General features: G+C 48.0%; 1 pseudogene across 1 annotated transcript in view; it reads left to right on the top strand.

The window, feature by feature from the left end:
- Window positions 1–22,500, top strand: part of LOC308164384 (UDP-N-acetylglucosamine transferase subunit ALG13-like) — a 47,886-nt pseudogene that overhangs the window by 2,599 nt on the left and 22,787 nt on the right. Inside the window, exons 2-14 of the transcript in view lie at window positions 342–425; window positions 594–644; window positions 2,293–2,339; window positions 11,017–11,089; window positions 11,527–11,608; window positions 12,205–12,361; window positions 12,654–12,723; window positions 13,125–13,233; window positions 13,768–13,832; window positions 14,282–14,382; window positions 14,475–14,581; window positions 18,322–18,565; window positions 19,623–19,667. The product of the transcript in view is annotated as a UDP-N-acetylglucosamine transferase subunit ALG13-like (transcript). The remainder of the gene's footprint in view (window positions 1–341; window positions 426–593; window positions 645–2,292; window positions 2,340–11,016; window positions 11,090–11,526; window positions 11,609–12,204; window positions 12,362–12,653; window positions 12,724–13,124; window positions 13,234–13,767; window positions 13,833–14,281; window positions 14,383–14,474; window positions 14,582–18,321; window positions 18,566–19,622; window positions 19,668–22,500) is intronic.

Here is a 22,500-nt window from a genome sequence, read left to right on the forward strand (position 1 = left end):
CCTCTGACCTGTCTACCTTTAGACCAAGTCTACTGACCTCTGACCTTTAGACCCAGTCTACTGACCTCTGTACCTTTAGACCCAGTCTACTGACCTCTGACCTGTATACCTTAGACCCAGTCTACTGACCTCTGTACCTTTAGACCCAGTCTACTGACCTCTGACCTGTATACCTTAGACCCAGTCTACTGACCTCTGACCTTTAGACCCAGTCTACTGACCTCTGACCTGTATACCTTAGACCCAGTCTACTGACCTGACCTTTAGACCCAGTCTACTGAAACCTGGTAAAATAAAGATAAAATAAACAATGTTGTTGTCTTTCTACTCTACTTCTATAGCTGTACTACTCTCAGAACTACCACCAGAAGATCAGGAAAGACTGTGTCAACTTCATGAGCGCCAACCGATGCAACTTTGAACCTGTAAGTCCAGCCTTAAATTAACACAATAATACTACTACTATACTGTCCTTCGTTAGCATAATGCTCTACAGTACTACCGCCTTACATTAGCACAGTGCTCTCTACACAGTACAGACAATGTTTTGTTTTTAGATAAATGAATGTCTAATGACTGTCGGTATCTTCTAGTTTGTTGAAGGGTCATTTGAGAAGTATTTGGAACGATTGGAGGACCCCAAGGTATGTGTGTGTATCTACCTACACAAGATATGTGTGTGTATCTACCTACACAAGGTATGTGTGTGTATCTACCTACACAAGATATGTGTGTGTATCTACCTACACAAGATATGATGTGTATACAGGCTAGGGCCTCCCTTTATTAGGAACACTATACTAATACTGGGTAGGGCCTCCCTTTATTAACACTATACTAATACTGGGTAGGGCCTCCCTTTATTAACACTATACTAATACTGGGTAGGGTCTCCCTTTATTAACACTATACTAATACTGGGTAGGGCCTCCCTTTATTAGGAACACTATACTAATACTGGGTAGGGCCTCCCTTTATTAACACTATACTAATACTGGGTAGGGTCTCCCTTTATTAACACTATACTAATACTGGGTAGGGCCTCCCTTTATTAACACTATACTAATACTGGGTAGGGTCTCCCTTTATTAACACTACTAATACTGGGTAGGGCCTCCCTTTATTAGGAACACTATACTAATACTGGGTAGGACCTCCCTTTATTAACACTATACTAATACTGGGTAGGGCCTCCCTTTATTAACACTATACTAATACTGGGTAGGGTCTCCCTTTATTAACACTATACTAATACTGGGTAGGGCCTCCCTTTATTAACACTATACTAATACTGGGTAGGGCCTCCCTTTATTAACACTATACTAATACTGGGTAGGGTCTCCCTTTATTAACACTATACTAATACTGGGTAGGGCCTCCATTTATTAACACTATAATAATACTGGGTAGGGTCTCCCTTTATTAACACTATACTAATACTGGGTAGGGCCTCCCTTTATTAACACTATACTAATACTGGGTAGGGCCTCCCTTTATTAACACTATACTAATACTGGGTAGGGCCTCCCTTTATTAACACTATACTAATACTGGGTAGGGCCTCCCTTTATTAACACTATACTAATACTGGGTAGGACCTCCCTTTATTAACACTATACTAATACTGGGTAGGGCCTCCCTTTATTAACACTATACTAATACTGGGTAGGGCCTCCCTTTATTAACACTATACTAATACTGGGTAGGGTCTCCCTTTATTAACACTATACTAATACTGGGTAGGGCCTCCCTTTATTAACACTATACTAATACTGGGTAGGGCCTCCCTTTATTAACACTATACTAATACTGGGTAGGGTCTCCCTTTATTAACACTATACTAATACTGGGTAGGGTCTCCCTTTATTAACACTATACTAATACTGGGTAGGGTCTCCCTTTATTAACACTATACTAATACTGGGTAGGGCCTCCCTTTATTAGGAACACTATACTAATACCTTTGCTTTGTGACATGGTGCATTATCCTGCAGGAAGTAGCATTATCCTGCAGGAAGTAGCCATTAGAAGATGGGGAGATGCACATGGTCAGCAACAATACTCAAATAGGCTGTGGCATACGAGTGATGATTGATTGGTATTAACAGACCCAAAGTGTGGCAAGAAAACATTCCTCACACCATTACACCACCTCCAAGAATGAGGTGTACCGGTGATAATAAAATAATAAAGTGTTTGGTGTGTATATACACACACACACACACACCTTTGTGTTGTGTGTTTTACCTACATCAGAACAAACCTTCACTGTTGCTGTGTTTCTTCCTGCAGGAAACTGCTGGACAGGTTGAGATAAAGGCCTTGTCGTTGTTGTACAGGTGAGTGTGTGGTACAGGTGAGTGTGTGGTACAGGTGAGTGTGTGGCAGGGTTTCCGTTAGAAAAATTTGCCGTCGGACATCGTGTCCGGGAAGAATTCGATTTACCGGACAAACGTGATATATTCCGGTCATCATATTAAAATATAATAATAATAAATAAAAAAATAAAAAATCTTCCAAATCTAATATAGCTGTTTGTCGCGGTGATTACTGTTGTGTAGCGGCCTATATATGCCATTTAATGTCTATTTCTCATCCGATACGATTAGATGCGAGCTATATAATATATAATAATATAACATGATTTGACGCATGCGCGCTATGCCATGCGTCAAATCCAGCGCTGAACGGGCGCCTCACTGGGAACTGAACAGACAGCATCGATCAATGAACGGACTCCACATTACGTTAACTGAAGTTTGTTAAATTGTTTGGGATTAATGTGAGTTTTCTATTTTCTCTTTCCAGTTTTACCCTTTTTTTAAAATCAATAAAACAACGTCATTTCTATAACCAGGGGGGTGTTCCATCGACGTCGCTGGAGGAAAGTCTGGGCTTGTTTTGACAAGTCTCGCGAGATCTATCAAGATATGCCTGGATCTTTTTAAGAGTCTCGCGGGACTTGGCGAAGTAGGCCTAGGTTTTCCTTTGGCGACGTTGATGGAACACCCCCCAGGTCTCGCTGGTTGGGAAGGCATTTCGTTTAGCTGCCTGTCAAATCATACTTAGGGGATAGCCCTGTAAGCTCATACGGGTCTGTATGTCGTCCTGAAGACCGGCTGTTAGATCATATCGCTGAAGTTTGTCTCCATCTTAGTGTAAATGTTGTCCGTTTCGTTTGTTATCCTTGTTATTGTGCGATAAAGTTAAGGCTTTCCGCTTCGGGCCACCATTTTCAGCTGGGCACCGGACACACACACACACTCGTGCACGCGCGGCACTGCCCGAGAGAGAAGGACCCGCCCCCTTTGGTTAGCCTATAGGCTGGCTGGAGGGGGCGGGTCCTTCTCTCTCGGGCAGTGTTGTGTGTGTGTGTGTGTGTGTGTTTGGTGCTCAGCTGAGAATGGTGGCCCGAAGCCAATTTGAATACAAAATGTGAACTTTAGCGAATTGTATTCAAATTGTGCTTGGAGGGAATTATTTTCACCGGACATTTTGTCCGACGAGTTTTCAATTTGTCGGACTTAAACAAATTTTACCGGACAAAGAATTCCGGGAATTACCGGTTAACGGAAACCCTGGTGTGTGGTACAGGTGAGTGTGTGTTACAGGTGAGTGTGTGGTACAGGTGAGTGTGTGGTACAGGTGTGTGTGTGGTACAGGTGAGTGTGTGTTACAGGTGAGTGTGTGTTACAGGTGAGTGTGTGGTACAGGTGTGTGTGTGGTACAGGTGAGTGTGTGTTACAGGTGAGTGTGTGGTACAGGTGAGTGTGTGGTACAGGTGAGTGTGTGGTACAGGTGAGTGTGTGTTACAGGTGAGTGTGTGTTACAGGTGAGTGTGTGGTACAGGTGAGTGTGTGGTACAGGTGAGTGTGTGTTACAGGTGAGTGTGTGTTACAGGTGAGTGTGTGTTACAGGTGAGTGTGTGGTACAGGTGAGTGTGTGTTACAGGTGAGTGTGTGTTACAGGTGAGTGTGTGTTACAGGTGAGTGTGTGTTACAGGTGAGTGTGTGTTACAGGTGAGTGTGTGTTACAGGTGAGTGTGTGTTACAGGTGAGTGTGTGGTACAGGTGAGTGTGTGGTACAGGTGAGTGTGTGGTACAGGTGAGTGTGTGGTACAGGTGAGTGTGTGTTACAGGTGAGTGTGTGGTACAGGTGAGTGTGTGGTACAGGTGAGTGTGTGTTACAGGTGAGTGTGTGTTAGAGAGACGGGTGGCAGGTTGAGTGACTGTCGTCTTATATTTGTTTTCCTGTTTGCTTATGCCTGTTATGGGGGGGGGGGCTTATGCCTGTTATGGGGGGGCTTATGCCTGTTATGGGGGGGGGGCTTATGCCTGTTATGGGGGGGGGCTTATGCCTGTTATGGGGGGGGGCTTATGCCTGTTATGGGGGGGGGCTTATGCCTGTTATGGGGGGGCTTATGCCTGTTATGGGGGGGGGGCTTATGCCTGTTATGGGGGGGGCTTATGCCTGTTATGGGGGGGGCTTATGCCTGTTATGGGGGGGGGGCTTATGCCTGTTATGGGGGGGGGGGCTTATGCCTGTTATGGGGGGGGGGGCTTATGTCTGTTATGGGGGGGGCTTATGCCTGTTATGGGGGGGGCTTATGCCTGTTATGGGGGGGGGCTTATGCCTGTTATGGGGGGGGGCTCATGCCTGTTATGGGGGGGCTTATGTCTGTTATGGGGGGGGGCTTATGTCTGTTATGGGGGGGGCTTATGCCTGTTATGGGGGGGGCTTATGCCTGTTATGGGGGGGGGCTTATGCCTGTTATGGGGGGGGGCTCATGCCTGTTATGGGGGGGCTTATGTCTGTTATGGGGGGGGGCTTATGCCTGTTATGGGGGGGGGCTTATGTCTGTTATGGGGGGGCTTATGTCTGTTATGGGGGGGCTTATGTCTGTTATGGGGGGGGCTTATGTCTGTTATGGGGGGGCTTATGTCTGTTATGGGGGGGGCTTATGTCTGTTATGGGGGGCTTATGTCTGTTATGGGGGGGGGCTTATGACTGTTATGGGGGGGCTTATGTCTGTTATGGGGGGGGCTTATGTCTGTTATGGGGGGGCTTATGCCTGTTATGGGGGGGGGCTTATGTCTGTTATGGGGGGGGCTTATGTCTGTTATGGGGGGGCTTATGTCTGTTATGGGGGGGGCTTATGTCTGTTATGGGGGGGCTTATGTCTGTTATGGGGGGGGCTTATGTCTGTTATGGGGGGCTTATGTCTGTTATGGGGGGGGGCTTATGACTGTTATGGGGGGGGCTTATGTCTGTTATGGGGGGGGGGGCTTATGCCTGTTATGGGGGGGGGGCTTATGCCTGTTATGGGGGGGGGGCTTATGCCTGTTATGGGGGGGCTTATGTCTGTTATGGGGGGGTCTTATGTCTGTTATGGGGGGGCTTATGTCTGTTATGGGGGGGCTTATGTCTGTTATGGGGGGGGCTTATGTCTGTTATGGGGGGGCTTATGTCTGTTATGGGGGGGCTTATGTCTGTTATGGGGGGGCTTATGTCTGTTATGGGGGGGCTTATGTCTGTTATGGGGGGGCTTATGTCTGTTATGGGGGGGGGCTTATGTCTGTTATGGGGGGGCTTATGTCTGTTATGGGGGGGGGGGGCTTATGTCTGTTATGGGGGGGGCTTATGTCTGTTATGGGGGGTCTTATGTCTGTTATGGGGGGGGCTTATGTCTGTTATGGGGGGGTCTTATGTCTGTTATGGGGGGGGCTTATGTCTGTTATGGGGGGCTTATGTCTGTTATGGGGGGGGGCTTATGTCTGTTATGGGGGGGGGGCTTATGTCTGTTATGGGGGGGGGCTTATGTCTGTTATGGGGGGGGGTCTTATGTCTGTTATGGGGGGGCTTATGTCTGTTATGGGGGGGCTTATGTCTGTTATGGGGGGGCTTATGTCTGTTATGGGGGGGCTTATGTCTGTTATGGGGGGGCTTATGTCTGTTATGGGGGGGCTTATGTCTGTTATGGGGGGGCTTATGTCTGTTATGGGGGGGGGGTCTTATGTCTGTTATGGGGGGGTCTTATGTCTGTTATGGGGGGGCTTATGTCTGTTATGGGGGGGGGCTTATGTCTGTTATGGGGGGGGGCTTATGTCTGTTATGGGGGGGGGGCTTATGTCTGTGTTGGGGGGGGGGCTTATGTCTGTTATGGGGGGGCTTATGTCTGTTATGGGGGGGGGCTTATGTCTGTTATGGGGGGGGCTTATGTCTGTTATGGGGGGGCTTATGTCTGTTATGGGGGGGCTTATGTCTGTTATGGGGGGGCTTATGTCTGTTATGGGGGGGGGCTTATGTCTGTTATGGGGGGGCTTATGTCTGTTATGGGGGGGGGGTCTTATGTCTGTTATGGGGGGGTCTTATGTCTGTTATGGGGGGGCTTATGTCTGTTATGGGGGGGCTTATGTCTGTTATGGGGGGGGGGCTTATGCCTGTTATGGGGGGGGGTCTTATGTCTGTTATGGGGGGGGGCTTATGTCTGTTATGGGGGGGCTTATGTCTGTTATGGGGGGGGGGCTTATGTCTGTTATGGGGGGGCTTATGTCTGTTATGGGGGGGGGGTCTTATGTCTGTTATGGGGGGGTCTTATGTCTGTTATGGGGGGGCTTATGTCTGTTATGGGGGGGCTTATGTCTGTTATGGGGGGGGGGCTTATGCCTGTTATGGGGGGGGGTCTTATGTCTGTTATGGGGGGGGGCTTATGTCTGTTATGGGGGGGCTTATGTCTGTTATGGGGGGGTCTTATGTCTGTTATGGGGGGGTCTTATGTCTGTTATGGGGGGGGGCTTATGTCTGTTATGGGGGGGCTTATGTCTGTTATGGGGGGGTCTTATGTCTGTTATGGGGGGGGGGCTTATGTCTGTTATGGGGGGGTCTTATGTCTGTTATGGGGGGGTCTTATGTCTGTTATGGGGGGGGGGCTTATGCCTGTTATGGGGGGGGGGGTCTTATGTCTGTTATGGGGGGGCTTATGTCTGTTATGGGGGGGCTTATGTCTGTTATGGGGGGGCTTATGTCTGTTATGGGGGGGTCTTATGTCTGTTATGGGGGGGCTTATGTCTGTTATGGGGGGGCTTATGTCTGTTATGGGGGGGGGGTCTTATGTCTGTTATGGGGGGGGCTTATGCCTGTTATGGGGGGGCTTATGTCTGTTATGGGGGGGCTTATGTCTGTTATGGGGGGGTCTTATGTCTGTTATGGGGGGGGGCTTATGTCTGTTATGGGGGGGCTTATGCCTGTTATGGGGGGGGGGCTTATGTCTGTTATGGGGGGGCTTATGTCTGTTATGGGGGGGCTTATGCCTGTTATGGGGGGGGGGCTTATGTCTGTTATGGGGGGGGGCTTATGTCTGTTATGGGGGGGGGGCTTATGTCTGTTATGGGGGGGGTCTTATGTCTGTTATGGGGGGGGTCTTATGTCTGTTATGGGGGGGCTTATGTCTGTTATGGGGGGGCTTATGTCTGTTATGGGGGGGGGGCTTATGTCTGTTATGGGGGGGCTTATGTCTGTTATGGGGGGGCTTATGTCTGTTATGGGGGGGGCTTATGTCTGTTATGGGGGGGCTTATGTCTGTTATGGGGGGGGGGCTTATGTCTGTTATGGGGGGGGGCTTATGTCTGTTATGGGGGGGGGCTTATGTCTGTTATGGGGGGGCTTATGTCTGTTATGGGGGGGCTTATGTCTGTTATGGGGGGGCTTATGTCTGTTATGGGGGGGCTTATGTCTGTTATGGGGGGGGCTTATGTCTGTTATGGGGGGGGCTTATGTCTGTTATGGGGGGGGGGCTTATGTCTGTTATGGGGGGGCTTATGTCTGTTATGGGGGGGCTTATGTCTGTTATGGGGGGGGGCTTATGTCTGTTATGGGGGGGCTTATGTCTGTTATGGGGGGGCTTATGTCTGTTATGGGGGGGCTTATGTCTGTTATGGGGGGGCTTATGTCTGTTATGGGGGGGGGGCTTATGTCTGTTATGGGGGGGCTTATGTCTGTTATGGGGGGGTCTTATGTCTGTTATGGGGGGGGGGCTTATGTCTGTTATGGGGGGGCTTATGTCTGTTATGGGGGGGCTTATGTCTGTTATGGGGGGGGGCTTATGTCTGTTATGGGGGGGGGGCTTATGTCTGTTATGGGGGGGGCTTATGTCTGTTATGGGGGGGGGGCTTATGTCTGTTATGGGGGGGCTTATGTCTGTTATGGGGGGGCTTATGTCTGTTATGGGGGGGCTTATGTCTGTTATGGGGGGGGGGCTTATGTCTGTTATGGGGGGGGCTTATGTCTGTTATGGGGGGGGGGCTTATGTCTGTTATGGGGGGGGCTTATGTCTGTTATGGGGGGGCTTATGTCTGTTATGGGGGGGGCTTATGTCTGTTATGGGGGGGCTTATGTCTGTTATGGGGGGGCTTATGTCTGTTATGGGGGGGCTTATGTCTGTTATGGGGGGGGGCTTATGTCTGTTATGGGGGGGGCTTATGTCTGTTATGGGGGGGGCTTATGTCTGTTATGGGGGGGCTTATGTCTGTTATGGGGGGGGGCTTATGTCTGTTATGGGGGGGGGCTTATGTCTGTTATGGGGGGGGCTTATGCCTGTTATGGGGGGGGCTTATGTCTGTTATGGGGGGGCTTATGTCTGTTATGGGGGGGGGCTTATGTCTGTTATGGGGGGGGGCTTATGTCTGTTATGGGGGGGGCTTATGTCTGTTATGGGGGGGCTTATGTCTGTTATGGGGGGGCTTATGTCTGTTATGGGGGGGGGTCTTATGTCTGTTATGGGGGGGGGCTTATGTCTGTTATGGGGGGGGGCTTATGTCTGTTATGGGGGGGCTTATGTCTGTTATGGGGGGGCTTATGTCTGTTATGGGGGGCTTATGTCTGTTATGGGGGGGCTTATGTCTGTTATGGGGGGGCTTATGTCTGTTATGGGGGGGCTTATGTCTGTTATGGGGGGGGGGTCTTATGTCTGTTATGGGGGGGGCTTATGTCTGTTATGGGGGGGGCTTATGTCTGTTATGGGGGGGCTTATGTCTGTTATGGGGGGGGGGCTTATGTCTGTTATGGGGGGGGGGCTTATGTCTGTTATGGGGGGGGGCTTATGTCTGTTATGGGGGGGCTTATGTCTGTTATGGGGGGGCTTATGTCTGTTATGGGGGGGGGCTTATGTCTGTTATGGGGGGGGGGCTTATGTCTGTTATGGGGGGGGGCTTATGTCTGTTATGGGGGGGGGGCTTATGTCTGTTATGGGGGGGGGGCTTATGTCTGTTATGGGGGGGCTTATGTCTGTTATGGGGGGGCTTATGTCTGTTATGGGGGGGGTCTTATGTCTGTTATGGGGGGGGGCTTATGTCTGTTATGGGGGGGGGGCTTATGTCTGTTATGGGGGGGCTTATGTCTGTTATGGGGGGGCTTATGCCTGTTATGGGGGGGCTTATGTCTGTTATGGGGGGGGGCTTATGTCTGTTATGGGGGGGCTTATGTCTGTTATGGGGGGGGGCTTATGTCTGTTATGGGGGGGGCTTATGTCTGTTATGGGGGGGGGCTTATGTCTGTTATGGGGGGGGGCTTATGTCTGTTATGGGGGGGGCTTATGTCTGTTATGGGGGGGGGGCTTATGTCTGTTATGGGGGGGCTTATGTCTGTTATGGGGGGGGGCTTATGTCTGTTATGGGGGGGGCTTATGTCTGTTATGGGGGGGCTTATGTCTGTTATGGGGGGCTTATGTCTGTTATGGGGGGGCTTATGTCTGTTATGGGGGGGGGGCTTATGTCTGTTATGGGGGGGGGGCTTATGTCTGTTATGGGGGGGCTTATGTCTGTTATGGGGGGGCTTATGTCTGTTATGGGGGGGCTTATGTCTGTTATGGGGGGCTTATGTCTGTTATGGGGGGGGGCTTATGTCTGTTATGGGGGGGTCTTATGTCTGTTATGGGGGGGGGGCTTATGTCTGTTATGGGGGGGGGCTTATGCCTGTTATGGGGGGGGGGCTTATGCCTGTTATGGGGGGGCTTATGTCTGTTATGGGGGGGCTTATGTCTGTTATGGGGGGGCTTATGTCTGTTATGGGGGGGCTTATGTCTGTTATGGGGGGGCTTATGTCTGTTATGGGGGGGCTTATGTCTGTTATGGGGGGGGGGCTTATGTCTGTTATGGGGGGGCTTATGTCTGTTATGGGGGGGCTTATGCCTGTTATGGGGGGGGGGGCTTATGCCTGTTATGGGGGGGCTTATGTCTGTTATGGGGGGGGGGGCTTATGCCTGTTATGGGGGGGGGCTTATGTCTGTTATGGGGGGGCTTATGTCTGTTATGGGGGGGCTTATGTCTGTTATGGGGGGGGGGCTTATGTCTGTTATGGGGGGGCTTATGTCTGTTATGGGGGGGGGGTCTTATGTCTGTTATGGGGGGGCTTATGTCTGTTATGGGGGGGGGGGCTTATGCCTGTTATGGGGGGGGCTTATGCCTGTTATGGGGGGGGCTTATGTCTGTTATGGGGGGGCTTATGTCTGTTATGGGGGGGGGGGCTTATGCCTGTTATGGGGGGGCTTATGTCTGTTATGGGGGGGGGGCTTATGCCTGTTATGGGGGGGGGGCTTATGCCTGTTATGGGGGGGCTTATGTCTGTTATGGGGGGGCTTATGTCTGTTATGGGGGGGGCTTATGTCTGTTATGGGGGGGCTTATGTCTGTTATGGGGGGGCTTATGTCTGTTATGGGGGGGGGGCTTATGTCTGTTATGGGGGGGGGCTTATGTCTGTTATGGGGGGGCTTATGTCTGTTATGGGGGGGGGTCTTATGTCTGTTATGGGGGGGCTTATGTCTGTTATGGGGGGGCTTATGTCTGTTATGGGGGGGGGCTTATGTCTGTTATGGGGGGGCTTATGCCTGTTATGGGGGGGGGGGTAAAACATAACACATTTGATCACAAAAACAATTTTAACCTCAAATGATCTAATGCTGTTATCAGTACCTGAAGTGGTGTGTGTGTGTGTGTGTGTGTGTGTGTGTGTGTGTCTCTCCAGGCGGTGTTTCCTCATATACAGGTACCCAGGGAAGCCACCAACAGAGATCACAGATGAAGGCTTTGTGGACAAGGTCAGACCCACCCTCCCCCCTGCACACCCTCCCCCCTCCCCCCCGCACACCCTCCCCCCTGCACACCCTCCCTCCTACACCCTACCCCCCCCACCACCAACCCCCCTACACCCTTCCTGAGGTATAGGAGACATGTCATTGGTCGCCCGGCAACCCTCAATGACATTGTTAATTGAACCAGGTGTGGTTAATTGAACCAGGTGTGGTGGGCACAAAGGTGTGACTAGATCTGACCACTAGGTGGCGCTCTCTCTTTGTCAACACTGCAGCATGTCTGCCTCCTCAGTGTTGGATTAGGTTACCAAGGTATAGCCATTTTATCTTCACAACCTCTACTGTTGTGCGTCTTGTCTACAGGAATATAACGATTTATTATTTATATATTTGATTATTGATTAATAGGTTATTGATTAATAGGTTATTGATGTTTGTTGTAGATCTTGCTGTGCTGCTCCAACAACGGCCACTATGACATTGTGTACGCTAGGAGCTACCCCCTGGACGCTGCTCTCTGCCAGGGTGAGCATACTTTCATTTTAAGACGTGTTCAAAAGCAAGGACTGTGATCATCTAGTCATGTGTAGTTATGTGTTTTTAGCATGTTGATGTTCTCTCAGCATGTTATGATGTTATTAAAATACAGTTAGATCTTTGTAGCGATGTGCTTTGTTAGCCGCTAGCTGTTAGCAGCGTTTGTGTCCGGTTTCAATGACAGCCAGTTTAACCCCCTCATGTGCCTGAGGTCTAACAACATTCAAATGACTCTAACTTCGACATCTTTTTGCAGATTTCCAATGTATGACGCATCATTTGAAAGCTTACGATCTGTAGTTTCAGTACAAGTCACAAAGTGTTTATTAATTATTTTTACATTTGAAAGTGTTTTTTGTTTATATATATTATTACAGTCATATTCTGGAATGTGTCTAAATGTTAAAGTTCCACAAGTATAAGCAAAATAAAGTAAAGTAACAGTTTGTAAATAAACAGTAGCATAAAAAAAAAAAAAAAAAAAACGCGACCCGAAAACCGAAGTTCATACTGAACCGTGGGCCAACTGAACCGTTGCACCCCCTACGGTACACGCGTGTGAACATGTGATCTCTCCTCTCCAGCCGTGTTGTATGACCTGCTGTACACTCGTGTGATGGGCGTGGACGAGGCGGAGGTGCAGGTGGCCTTGGAGGGCTTCCGGGGCCGTCGCTATAGGAACAGCCTATCGGTGTGCAGTGAGGACGCGGGCTACGACACCCCCGAGGACAGGGGTCAGAGGTGAGGCCTGGGGGGTCAGAGGTCAAGCTCTTGGGTCTTGCTCTGCACGTCGGTTGGGTGGGCGTCCATCTTGACCAGACTCTGAATCGGACAGACGGACAGACGTCTTCATCTGGACGCCCCTACAGGCCCCTTCTCTCCCCCTACAGGCCCCTCCTCTCCCCCTACAGTCCCCTCCTCTCCCCCTACAGGCCAGACGTTGCATGCTCCCCACATCGTCATTAACATCATCATGGTTGTTGTTGTTGTTGTGAGGGTGTAAAGTCGTCTGTTTCTGGTGGTTCTGCAGCAGGGATGAGTGGGAGCTGAACGGGCTGGGCCGGTCCGAAGAGAAGTCCAGAACCCTGCTGGAGGAAGCCAAGGTGAGGACCCTCCTCCTTCCCTCCCTCCCTCCCTCCACAGGCTGCTCAGTGACGCATGGTTCTGGTGACAGTTTGACTTGAAGGATGAGTTTGGACTACATCTATCTATCTGATCTCCTTCTGGTTCTGACCCTCTCTCTGGTTCTGGTCTCTCTCTGGTTCTGACCCTCTCTCTGGTTCTGGTCTCTCTCTGGTTCTGACCCTCTCTCTGGTTCTGGTCTCTCTCTGGTTCTGACCCTCTCTCTGGTTCTGGTCTCTCTCTGGTTCTGACCCTCTCTCTGGTTCTGGTCTCTCTCTGGTTCTGACCCTCTCTCTGGTTCTGGTCTCTCTCTGGTTCTGACCCTCTCTCTGGTTCTGGTCTCTCTCTGGTTCTGACCCTCTCTCTGGTTCTGGTGTCTCAGGTTCCAGAAGGCCCGCCCAGGCTTTCTCTGCCCTACAAGGTTCTGAAGGCGCTGGACCCGGAGATGTACCGCAACGTGGAGTTAGACGTCTGGCACGACAGCCGCAAATGTCTCCATGGTAACACCTGGGCCAGTCATGTACGACACCTGGTCACCATGGTAACACCTGGGCCAATCAGAAGTGCTGGGTTATGACTGTGGAGATGAATACTAACTAACGTGTGTGTGTGTGTGTGTGTGTGTGTGTGTGTGTGTGTGTGTGTGACCCATCTCTTCAGGTTACATCTTAACTGCTCCTCCTGAGACATCTTCTGACCCTCACCACTACGTCTCCTAAAGACACCCGCTTTCCCCTCTACTGTGTCCCTAAGAACTTCTATTGCCCCCCTTGTACTGTTTCTCAGTTTCTCCAGAAAAAAAATAAAAAAAAATAAAAAAAGTTTTAGTAGAAGGCGATAGGGAGAAGGTTTTTTCTTCTATCAGTGGCCCCGGGCCCGAGCTAGATTACTCTTCCTGCAACGAATGGTGGACTGCTGATTCACATGCTTAGTATTCAAATGTATTGATTGTAAGTTGCTTTGGAATAAGGCGTCTGCTAAATGCCATAAATGTAAATGTGTGTGTGTGTGTGTGTGTGTGACAGAGATGCAGAAGACTGACTACATGGTGTTCGCTGGACGACAGTACTTCCTGGGTGACAAGTGTCAGGTAAAGACAGTACTTCCTGGGTGTCAGGTAAAGACAGTACTTCCTGGGTGTCAGGTAAAAACAGTACTTCCTGGGTGTCAGGTAAAGACAGTACTTCCTGGGTGTCAGGTAAAGACAGTACTTCCTGGGTGACGAGTGTCAGGTAGAGTAACTGAACGTTGTGTTTGTTGTTGTTGTTTTTGTTGTTGTTGTTGTCTGCTGGCAGCTGTGGTGTTGAGGTGTTGAGCGACAGGTGTTGAGCGACAGGTGTTGAGCGACAGGTGTTGAGGTGTTAAGCTACAGGTGTTAAGCTACAGGTGTTAAGCTACAGGTGTTAAGCTACAGGTGTTAAGCTACAGGTGTTAAGCTACAGGTGTTAAGCTACAGGTGTTAAGCGACAGGTGTTGAGCGACAGGTGTTGAGCGACAGGTGTTGAGCGACAGGTGTTAAGGTGTGGTTCCTCTCTGCAGGTGCGTCTGGACCCCAAGGGGAAGTACTACAACGCCTTCATCCAGGAGGTGGGCTCCCATCCCAGCGCTGTGACCGTCTTCATAGAGGAGCTGGGAGAGAAGTGAGACGCCTGACCCCTGTAACACGCTTACAACACGATTATAACACGATTATAACACCCTTAACCCCCCTCCTCTCCCCTCCTCTCTCTAGACACCTGGTGTCTCTGACCAACCTGAAGCCCGTTAACCCCGTCCCTGCCTGGAACATCACGCCTAGCCGCAAGGGAGGACGACGCGACCAGTACCAGGCAGACCTGGGTCAGTACCTAACACTACCAGTACCTGAACTGGGTCAGTACCTAACACTACCAGTACCAGGCAGAACTGGTCTGTAGTTACTATAGAAACACTACTGGGTCTGTAGCTAAGCTTGATTTAAGAGCTGTGTTGCTATGGGAACGAGTCAGGGCTAGTAGCTAGCTAACACTGTAACTCCAGCGCGGTAAACTACTTCACTGGTTAAAACTGCAAAGCAGTATACTTTTCTCCACATTATATTCCTCCAGCATACATACGTTTTCAGCAGAAGAAATGTTAGTTTATCTCTCAGATCTTCCGCCGCTAGGTAGGGCTGCCACAAACGATTATTTTCATAGTCGACTAGTCACCGATTATTTTTACGATTAGTCGACTAATCGGATCATAAATTACAGCTTATCGCACAATTACTCAATCACTCTTATTTAGCTATCATCTTCTAAATCAGCTTCTAAATTTAGCTTGAAGTTGTTAGTTGTTGTTGTAGGCATTAGGGCTGTTACGATTATTCGACGTCGTCGACGTCATCGACTACGTCAATACGTCGGTTAGCGTAATATGCGTCGGTTAGTCGCAAAAAAAAAGGCGTTTTTTTTTTTTTTTTACCTTTATTTTACCAGGCGAGACAATTAAGTGTATGAGTGAAAAATGGATAGCTACTAGCTAATGTTACACAAGCAATGTAGCTCACCACAGTTCGTATGTCTTGTCTTCTGGTGTTAGTAACGTTAGCTATGTAGCTGGCTAGCTACGGTAGCCTATTGTCATTGTGGTGCGAGCACCTACTGTACGTTATCTAGCTCGTAGCTCGCATGCTACGTTAGCATCAATTTAGCTAATCATAACATAGCAGCGAGAGTAACGTTAGCTAGCTATGTGTTGTGGTGATGGACAGACTTCTAAATGGCCATGTTGGCATTCAAGTTGGCTAAACATAGCAGTGAGGTGGAGACAAATACGTTTTTATTTTATTTTTGTATTTTATTTTTACAGCACAAAAATTATCGTTAGACTTATCGATAAATTAGTCGTTAGACTAATCGAATAATCTATAAAATAATCGCTAGATTAATCGTTAGAAAAATAGTCGTTTGGGACAGCACTAGTAGGCATACTACCTAAAAATAAAGACAATTAAAATGATTGTTCACTCAAAAATAGATATTTTAATGAACTTTGCAGATTTATTTCTGGCATCACTTGCATGTAATGTAATGTAAAGAGTAGTAGAGAGTGCAAACTGCTGAGTAAAATGAAATAGGCTAGGCACTAGGCAACCAAAAGAATACAAAAACAAAAATAAATACTTGTACAGAGTACAAAAGTGTTGCTTTGCTTCACTCATCTCTGGCATCAAACATACATTTTAAATGTATTGAATAGTGCTGCAAAATAAAATGAGGTAGGCACTAAGGCAACTAAAAAAGAGCAATTATCCACAAAAAGAAATGTTTGTAGAGAAAAGATTTGGTCTCAATCAAATAACAAAGAAAAGTGCAGGAGACTGAGCAAAGAAAGTGTTTCTCTCCTGTGTGGACTATTCATTCATAGCGAGGAAAGTCAGCATTTCCACATGTTCTGGAGAGAGGCTTGCTCTCTTTTGAGAGCAGATGTTCCCTGCTGCAGAGAAGATCCTCTCGGATGGGGTGGAGGTTGCAGGGATGCACAGAAAAGATTTTGCCAGCTTAGATAGTGTGGGGAAACGCCCCTAATCAATCCTGAACATGCTGGTTAAGGATATGAGACCCTTGTTAACCAGCATGTTCAGGATTGATCCGGTCAGGACGGTGGCTTGCTGGGGTGTGAACGTTGGCATCTTGACAAGATAACTATCCATAGAACGCGCCTTCTTAGCACTGTAACATTAAGACAAAATTTTTAGCTATTTGATAAGTATCGCTTTGATGACAACGTTACAGCACATAACGTAAAATAATGTAAGAAGGCTTTTAACGTAACAATATCGTTAGCCAATAACAAGCTAACTAGCTTACCGAGACGAGCCATCGTCTTCCTCGTCATCTGCCACAAACGTGCTTCCTTTTGAGATGCTCGCGCATCATAGACGTGCTGCCATGATAAGCGAGTTCAGCTTTGCAAATTTTACATTTCACATTCTTTTTTTCAACGTTGTGGTTGAAATGCTCCCACACTTTAGAGGTACGAGGACAGGAAGACATTTCTGTTTGTTTTTCCGGAGATGTCACGTGTGCCCCGGATGACCGACACTGCGCATGTACATCAAAGACACTGGGAGACGCTAGCCAGTGGCAGCTTCAGGGAAGAAAATCTAATGCTTATCGCTTATTTCAGCTCCAAAAAAACATGCGACGACGTCGATTACCAAATATGTCGGCGACGATTTTGGTAATCGACGTCGTCGCGACTAGTCGACTAATCGTGGCAGCCCTACCGCTAGGTGTAGCTAGGTGTAGCTGTTTCGGCCGCCATGTTTTTTTTCTTTTCTGTCAAGTGTCTTATTTTACCTAGAATGCATTGCGTGACAGGCTATCTAAGTCAGTCTTACTTTAGCCACTCATAGGCGAGCTTTATGCAACAGGAACATCTTAGAGTCTACAGCAAGACTGACTTAAAGTGAGATCCAAGTCTAAGACTGGGTCTATATTTATGCAACCTAGTCCTGGACTAAACCACACTTTCAGTCTAAAATCTCCATTGAAGATGGTTTTTAGTCTGGGATGAGGATTGACACTAGAACAGCCGTGCGTTTTTTTACCAACTATAAGAGCCACTTCGGGGGTCAAATGACCAGTCTTTACAATGCTCAAGCTGCTACTTACACACAACGACCACTAGTTGGCTGCCTTGTACATTAGCCTGCCTCCTCCTACACAGAAAAACTGGATGGTAGGACAAGAACATCACATATCTAGGAAAAGTCATGAAAGGAGGGTCCTGAAATATGATCGAGTACAAAGATATAAAATAATTTACTCACAGGGTCAAATGACCCCACCCATGGCTGTTCTAGTGTTAATAACCCCACCCATGGCTGTTCTAGTGTTAATGACCCCACCCATGGCTGTTCTAGTGTTAATGACCCCACCCATGGCTGTTCTAGTGTTAATGACCCCACCCATGGCTGTTCTAGTGTTAATGACCCCACTCATGGCTGTTCTAGTGTTAATGACCCCACTCATGGCTGTTCTAGTGTTAATGACCCCACCCATGGCTGTTCTAGTGTTAATGACCCCACCCATGGCTGTTCTAGTGTTAATGACCCCACCCATGGCTGTTCTAGTGTTAATGACCCCACCCATGGCTGTTCTAGTGTTAATGACCCCACCCATGGATGTTCTAGTGTTAATGACCCCACCCATGGCTGTTCTAGTGTTAATGACCCCACCCATGGCTGTTCTAGTGTTAAATGACCCCACCCACGGCTGTTCTAGTGTTAATGACCCCACCCATGGCTGTTCTCGTGTTAATGACCCCACCCACGGCTGTTCTAGTGTTAATGACCCCACCCATGGCTGTTCTAGTGTTAATGACCCCAACCACGGCTGTTCTAGTGTTAATGACCCCACCCATGGCTGTTCTAGTGTTAATGACCCCACCCACGGCTGTTCTAGTGTTAATGACCCCACCCATGGCTGTTCTAGTGTTAATGACCCCACCCATGGCTGTTCTAGTGTTAAGCCAACAGGACTGGTTTGGCCTGGCTCGTGGTGGGAAATGTGAGTTTAACATTAAACTGCCCCCCCCCCCCCCCCCCCCAGACTCTGAGGGGAGGGGCCGGCGGCGGTTCTTCCGGAAGCCCCGCGGGGGGAAGGAGATGCTGATGGTGTCGTACGGACGCCCCCAGACCGGGGTGCCCCCCCGCTTCCAGCCCGGCCCTGGGGGGCTCCAGCCGGGCCGCGCCCCCGGTATGCACGGCCCCCCCCCTCCCCCGGGTACCCTGCCCTACGGACACTACCACCCCCACCCTCCCCCCCGGCCTCCCCGCGGCTACGGACCCCCCAGGTCAGTTTCTGTTGTTATTATTATTGATCCTTTATTTCACCAGGGAGGCATGTTGAGACGGTAGCCTCTTTTTTTTCTTGCCTAGCCTAGCCTGCTCAACCTCCTGGGACAGCTAGCCTAGCTTAGCCTAGCCTAGCCTGCTCAACCTCCTGGGACAGCTAGCCTAGCCTAGCCTGCTCAACCTCCTGGGACAGCTAGCCTAGCCTGCTCAACCTCCTGGGACAGCTAGCCTAGCCTAGCCTGCTCAACCTCCTGGGACGGCTAGCCTAGCCTAGCCTAGCCTGCTCAACCTCCTGGGACAGCTTGCCTAGCCTAGCTTAGCCTAGCCTGCTCAACCTCCTGGAACAGCTAGCCTAGCCTAGCCTAGCTTAGCCTAGCTTAGCCTAGCCTGCTCAAGCTCCTGGGACAGCTAGCCTAGCTTAGCCTAGCTTAGCTTAGCCTGTAGCCTCTTTTTCAAATGAGCCCTGGCCAAGAAAAGCAGCACATAAGCTGATGTCATGTCGGTGATTAGTGGTTATTGATGATGTCATGTCGGTGATTAGTGGTTATTGATGATGTCATGTCGGTGATTAGTGGTTATTGATGATGTCATGTCGGTGATTAGTGGTTATTGATGTCATGTCGGTGATTAGTGGTTATTGATGATGTCATGTCGGTGATTAGTGGTTATTGATGATGTCGTGTCGGTGATTAGTGGTTATTGATGATGTCATGTCTGTGATTAGTGGTTATTGATGTCATGTCGGTGATTAGTGGTTATTGATGATGTCATGTCGGTGATTAGTGGTTATTGATGATGTCATGTCGGTGATTAGTGGTTATTGATGATGTCGTGTCGGTGATTAGTGGTTATTGATGATGTCATGTCGGTGATTAGTGGTTATTGATGATGTCATGTCGGTGATTAGTGGTTATTGATGATGTCATGTCGGTGATTAGTGGTTATTGATGATGTCATGTCGGTGATTAGTGGTTATTGATGATGTCATGTCGGTGATTAGTGGTTATTGATGATGTCGTGTCGGTGCGTCTCTCCTGCCACGCTGGTTCTGGTCAGAAGCTCCTCCCGCTTCCTGAACCGCCACCACCTGATTGGTCCAGAGTAGGGCTGCACGATTTGGGGAAAAAATCGAATTGCGATTATTTGGACAGATATCGCGATTGCGATTTTTTTTTTAGCCTTTTAATTGAATGTTTTTATTGCTTTATCTACTGTGTTGTAAGCACTCTGAGATTTTATATGTAAAGTGCTTTTATAAATAAAATGCATTATTATTATTATTATTAATTTGCGATTATTTTATTTTTAAATAGCAAAAAGGAAAAAAGAAAGGGGAGTTTTTGTAAAGTGTGGCCATATCTCCGGCTAGGAAGGTCGTATCAACGTGCAGTTTGTTTGTACGTCTTCAGGGGACTTAGAGGCTCCCTCCTCTAGCACCCCCACAGCCCGAGCTACGAGTGAAAGAACTAAACTTACATTGGGTTGCTTTAAAGTTGGGTTGCTTTAAAATCAAGCTTCAGATTAAAACATGTGATGGAGCATTACTAACCTGACTCAGGTGGTTTGTTTCACACAACCATCTAGGAAAGCTTAATTGGAAGCTGTTTGGAAAAGGGCAGGTACTTTCAAAAAATACTTGGCAGGTGATTGGATGAATATCACCTATTTTCAGAGAGCATTACCACATGATACCATCAAACTATTAACTGCTCTAATTCTAATGCAAGGATGAGAACTTAAAAGATATGAATTGTATATATGATAACCTCATCTCATCTAGACAGGTGGCTACTTTCTAAGATGATCCAGCTATTAAAATGATCATTTGGGGATACACTGTGACTATAACTGAAAGGACCACATCTAGATGACTCGGTCAACAGTCGAACTGATGAATGATAGAATGGTGGTCTCTGACTATGGAGCACAGACACACGTCACCTCGACTTAGGAATCTGTGACATACTTCAGCCCAAGGCTAGGCTAGGCTAACCTCTGCGTCTTTAAAGCCGGCTGGTATGAACGAATGGTATGAGGTTATGCATACAGGACACATTCATGTTTGACAACAGAACAGTTAACTTCCATGTATCCATAAGCCTGCTATACTATATAAACACCAACCCGCAGGTTGCTGAGACTGTCAACTCTGTGTCTGTACTTTAACGCCGGGTTAGCATGAGTAGCTAAGCTAAGCTACCGTCTCAAAGACTACAAGTTAGCTAAGCTAAGTTTAAGGCTGGACTAACAGCACCGACATGCACTTGGCTGGTACAGTTAGTATAGTGAAATTGTACACTTACCTGTCGCAATTATAACATACTAACGTTTATCATACGTCCAGTAAGCCATGTGGTGTCTAATTGTCTCCGTTACGTTAGCCCAAAGTCTCATAATAATTGGACTGACTGTCGTGACACAACCTATGCCTGCGTTCGTAAATTCGCTCTGAGAGCACCGGGTTCAAAGTCATAAAGAGACCAAGTAATTTGATTGGACAAGAGGCATTCCATGAGTGCTGATCAAATTTCCAAAAGAGGTTTTAATCTCAATGTGACTTCCTGGTAAAATAAAGGTTTAAAAAAATAAATAAAATAAATCGCAGGCAAATCGCAGGCTTTGCGATTAGCTAATCGCATCATTTCAAATCGCGATTTCGATTTAAAATCGATTAATCGTGCAGCCCTAGTCCAGAGGTGTTCTACCCCCACCCAGGCAAGCGCTGCTACCAGACCTACGACAACTACTCCTTCAGATCACGGTACCTTAGTCTACTATATCTATATCTATATCTACATCTATATCTATATCTACATCTATATCTATATCTGGATACCTACTATATCTATACCTATATCTACTATATCTGTCTATCTATACCTATATCTATACCTATATCTATATCTACTACATCTATATCTACAATAGGGGTGGGACGATTAGAAAATGTCATGTCACGATTATCGTGGGCAAAATAATCGCGATCCACGATATTATCGCGAGAATTATTATTTTATTTTTTATTTTTTTTATGCCAATAAAACACACTGTAATCAATTTAACTTAGATGTTGTTGTATTTTTAGGACATTTTAAGTCAGTAATTCAAATTCAGATTCTAGTGGCACATATCTCTGGCCATAATCCGGGTCCTTAAGAAAGAGCAATTCCTTTTCGGCCAATCAGCACCTTTCATTAACGTACACAAGGAAGTTTAAAGAACGCACTCACAGTGTTGCCAACTTCCAGAGCCCCTTGGCGACTTAATTAGTCAAAAGCGACCAGCGACAAATCTAACTTCCTTTTCTGGTCATTTGGGGAATTACTGTAAAGCATCTAACATATCCCGTATTCCACGGTTCACGTTACAACCGAGCTCAGGAGAGACGAGTAGGGATACAGTCTATGGCGAGCGAGGGTTGCCGTCTCCTCTCTCCCTCAACACTCACTCCCGCGGCCAGTCTGATATCAGCCGCGGGGAGCGTGCCGTTGTTCCCCGGGTCCTCGCAGGGGGTTCGGGCAAAGTTCGGGAAATAACGGACGGTTGTCATGTGGTTTATACAGCATGGATGTTAGGTGCCTAATGCCTTTGATGCGCACACTTGCTACTTGCCGCTTTAATAATTGTATTTAGCCTATAGCACAAGTCATGCATTGCATGTAACCCCAGTGCTGAACAGTATTAAGTAAACCACAATATATTTGCTAAAGCTTAGGGGCGACCGTGCCTTTTGCAGCCATAGACTGTCACTGCCTGGTAATAACAAGGAAGGCCAATGACAGTATCCCGTCTAAAGTTTTTCACCAGCCATGGTGAGTAGGCTAGCATACGTTACCTAGTGACTGACTGTGACACGGCTGACTTGACAGTAACGTTACCCGTGCAGGCTGAACAATAGCGCGAGACAAGTTCTGTGAGGATATTCGCGCGCGGC

Source organism: Nansenia antarctica (assembly GCF_963989245.1).
Source record: "Nansenia antarctica genome assembly, chromosome: 8".
Lineage (NCBI taxonomy): Eukaryota > Metazoa > Chordata > Actinopteri > Argentiniformes > Microstomatidae > Nansenia > Nansenia antarctica.